Below are 4,042 nucleotides of genomic sequence, written 5' to 3'. Positions count from 1 at the left end.
ATTTCGACCGCGTATATAAAAATAATAAATAATAAAAGACTCTGTAAATATAAAACAAAATGAAATGTTATAATCATGATTATTTTAATTATCTTTATGTTTTAAATTAAACGTTCTTTATTACATAACTGGCTCTTAGCCCTTCAATTGTTCTATTTTTAAAAAAATTTAATTATATTAAATAAATTAATATTTAATATAATTTACTTACACAATATGGTTATTTACTTTTTACGGCTATCCTCTTTTTTCTGCGGTCCTACAGTAATTCGTCCGCAGAAGTCAGTTTTGTTCCGCTATTTTCGATACGCGATAATTTCGTTCCTATGGTCCCATGAAGCGGAATTAACGTAAACGGATCGGCGGTTTACCAATCATACAACTGTTTAGATGAAGGCAAATAAAGAAAAATAACAAAACTCGTTTTATGATTGACTATCCGCCTGATCCGCTTACGCGAATTTCGCTCCATGGGACCATAGGAACGAAATTTTCGCGCATCAAAAACAGCGGAACGTCCGCGATTGGTCAGATTTTCGATACGCGCGATCCGCGATACGCGCGATACGCTCCATGGGACTGCACCCTAACATAATAAACAGATTGTCCTTAGGCCGGAATCAGACTACGCATTAAAGATTAAGGTTGAAGATTGAAGATTAAAATTTGAGGTCAAAGGAATGTTAGCTTCTATTGTTTTGATTGGTCAAATTTCAATCTTCTAATCTTCAATCTCAATCTTCAATGTGTAGTCTGATTCCGGCCTTATAGGGCCAAAAAGTCATAAATTAAAATGTGCACAGAAAGTCAACTAATGTAAAATGAATTCTCGTTATACATCAAATCTTGTTTACAATGTTCAGATAAGCATAGTGTAAAAACTCATTGTCAGATTTTAAATTTAAACTATTCTCTTGCGACTTAATGGGTGCATTCAGTACTATGACCGCTCACTGAGCGCTCAGTGAGCTCTTGTATCTGTTTGGTCTATATTTTTAGTTCTAATGGAATATGCCAATAAGATGCAAGCGCTCACTGAGCGCTCAGTGAATTCTTACATCTGATTGATCTATATTTTCAGTTCTAACGGAATATGCCAATCAGATGCAAGAGCTCACTGAGCGCTTAGTTATAGTACTGAATGCACCCATTGAATGCACCCAATGTGGAGCATTTCAGACACGAGTCTTTTTCCAAGATATCTTTCTCTATCCAAGATGTTTACATTTTCCCAATTGTGAAATCATGTCCGTACTCCAATCTATGTTCCGTAATTACAGTCGGATTACCGGTTTTTTTATGTATTATATATTATTGCGGTGTTCAGCAATCCTCGTTTTTAATTTACGTCCCGTCTGTCCTACGTATGAAGCGTTATAGCTCCTGCACATTGGACGCGAAAAAGCTTACCGCGCGGCAAAATGCGACGCGGTAACCAATGAACATGTCAGGAGCTGTAAGCTTATTGGCTACCGCATCACATTTTGCCGCGCGGCAAACGTTTCCACGTCCAGTGTGCAGGAGCCATTACAGTTCTTACAGCAAATCTTGTATACCACATTCTTATTATATGGAAGTACATCCTTTTGAGATTTAATAATTCCATCAAGTTTATTCATTAAACCATGCAAGTTTGACATTCAGGTTTTTTGTGATGTTTTTAAATGTACCATATAGCTGTGGAAGGAATGGAATTGTGAACCACGTAGTTTTTTCCTAATTCTTTGTAGTGTCGGAATCTGCTTGCTTAAGTGTCTTATGTTTAAGCAAAGATCTTAATCGAGAATTTATTATGTCGAAAATAAACTAACGAAAATAACTTCATGGGATAATCATTTTCCAAAAAGGTATTAACAATAAAATTTAGATTATCTTCATGATACTTTGGATGTGATAATAGTATCGTTTTATCTACAACGCTTATTAGAATACCTCTCTTTTGTGAGAGCGGGTGGAGAGATAAGAAACTGAGATACCTTCCCAAAAAAGTTGGTTTGTGGAATACGTTAAATTCTAATGTGCCATTGTCGTTAATGAGTGTGACGTCCAGAAAATTTAATCTATCCCCTCCAATCTCTAAAAAAAAACTGTAACCTGGGATGTGACGCGTTAAAAACTTCTAAAAATTTGTCGATTAAATTGTGAGGTACATCAGTGGCAATATCATCATTATATCTAAAAAAGAAGGGTGTTTCAAACCGCTCCAACGCATTCCTCTCAAGATTCTGCATAATTAAGTCTGCAATGATAGGAGAAAGCGACGAGAGCCCATGGGTGTTCCAAAATTCTGTCTATAAATCTTGCCATCAAAGGCGAAAAAAGTTGATTCCAATACTAATTCTAATGCAAAAAGCAGTTCTTTTTTGGGGATACTACATGTTCGTGAAATAAATTACCACCTATCAGAAACACTCTTTAACATAAGATCTAATGGTATGTTTGTAAACAAAGATATTACATCTAAAGAAATTAACGAATAATTATTTTCAAGTTTTGAGCCATTAAGTTTTTGTACTAGTTTAAAACTATTTTCAATGTGGCTAGGCGGTTTTGGAATACTGTCATATAGAATGTGATGTAAAAAGTTTGCTAATGCATATAATAGGTTATCAATCGATGAAATAATCATCCTTAAAGGAATCCTTAGTTTGTGAATTTTTGGAAGTCCCTAGGCCAACGGCAATACTCCATCACTGCAGTATATCCTCTTATATGTCGCTGAGTCAATGTATCCTTTTTCTAACCAATACATTAATAAATTGCGGACAGATGTAGTAAAGTTTCTTGTTGGATCCCTCCTTTCTAGCGTGTAGGTACTTTTATCGTTTAACGTATTATTGATAGCATTATTGAATGGTTTCCAAGACACAAGTTTCTCAATAACGGAAATTGAACGATTTCTAACTTCCAACATTACCCAATTTTTTAACATTATTCTCAATACTCTTGATAAACTCGAAACAGTTTCTTTTTGTATTATACGAAGGTAATGAAAATTTACTGCCAAGTTGTAGTAAACTTTGAATGTTTTTTGGAATAATATTATTCGAGAGGTTGATAAACCATTTATTTTTTATCGAATTAAAAGAAAATGCCTTTCTATTTGAGGGAAAGTGGAGGGTTTAATATTAATGTTAGTCACCTCGTTGTTAATAAAGTTAAAAGTGGTTTAAAAGAAAGAGAAACAGAATTGTTATTCGAGTGAGAACAAGAATACTGAATATAGGTTTAATAATAATAAATGATAGGTTTAATATTAGCGATGTAATTGCTATAGTATTTTGAAATCCATCCATTTCATCTTATTTTCAAGATTTTTATGTTCATTAATATAAATCGAATGAAATGCTGTATATTGTTTCGTAAAAAATGAGTCACAAAAGTACGAAGGGATCCAACAAAAAATCTTTCTTGCCAAAATACTAGTCTGTGTTTTTGAATAATGTAATGATCTAAACGAGTCATTCAGTTCTATATTCAACGTCCTATAGACAAAGGAATTTTTTAATTTCTGATATTTATTCCGCATATGTGGTTGAAAAAATTTTAACTCGAAATTATGGATTCTATATAAATGTGCTGGAATAATCTTTTTTTGTAAGCAAAACTTCAAAAATCTAATGCGGACAATGTTCTATAACTATCCAATAATGCCATCAATAAAAAATTAACTGCATTACTAAAATCAACTAAAAGGTTCATGAAAAATAACAAAAAAATTATATTCACAAGAGCAGACAAGGAAATGCTCCACAAATGCTCCTTTAAATCGCAAAAGAATAGTTTAAATTTAAAATCTGACACTGAGTTTCTACACTAAGCTTATCTGAACATAGTAAACAAGATTTGATGTATGACGAGAATTCATTTTACATTAGTTGACTTTCTGTGTACATTTTAATTTATAACTTTTTGGCTCTATAAGGATAATCTGTTTGTTATGTTACAATGCTCAACCTGATATATTTTATGCCGTTACTGTCATTTGAACATGGATACTTTGTACAAGTCGGTCCTCTTAACGATTTATTCATGCGTTTCT

Source organism: Mycetomoellerius zeteki, unplaced genomic scaffold (genome assembly GCF_001594055.1).
Source record: "Mycetomoellerius zeteki isolate Tzet28-1 unplaced genomic scaffold, Tzet1.0 scaffold134, whole genome shotgun sequence".
NCBI lineage: Eukaryota > Metazoa > Arthropoda > Insecta > Hymenoptera > Formicidae > Mycetomoellerius > Mycetomoellerius zeteki.
The sequence above is the reverse complement of the archived record's forward strand: the minus strand, read 5'-3'. Positions refer to the sequence as shown.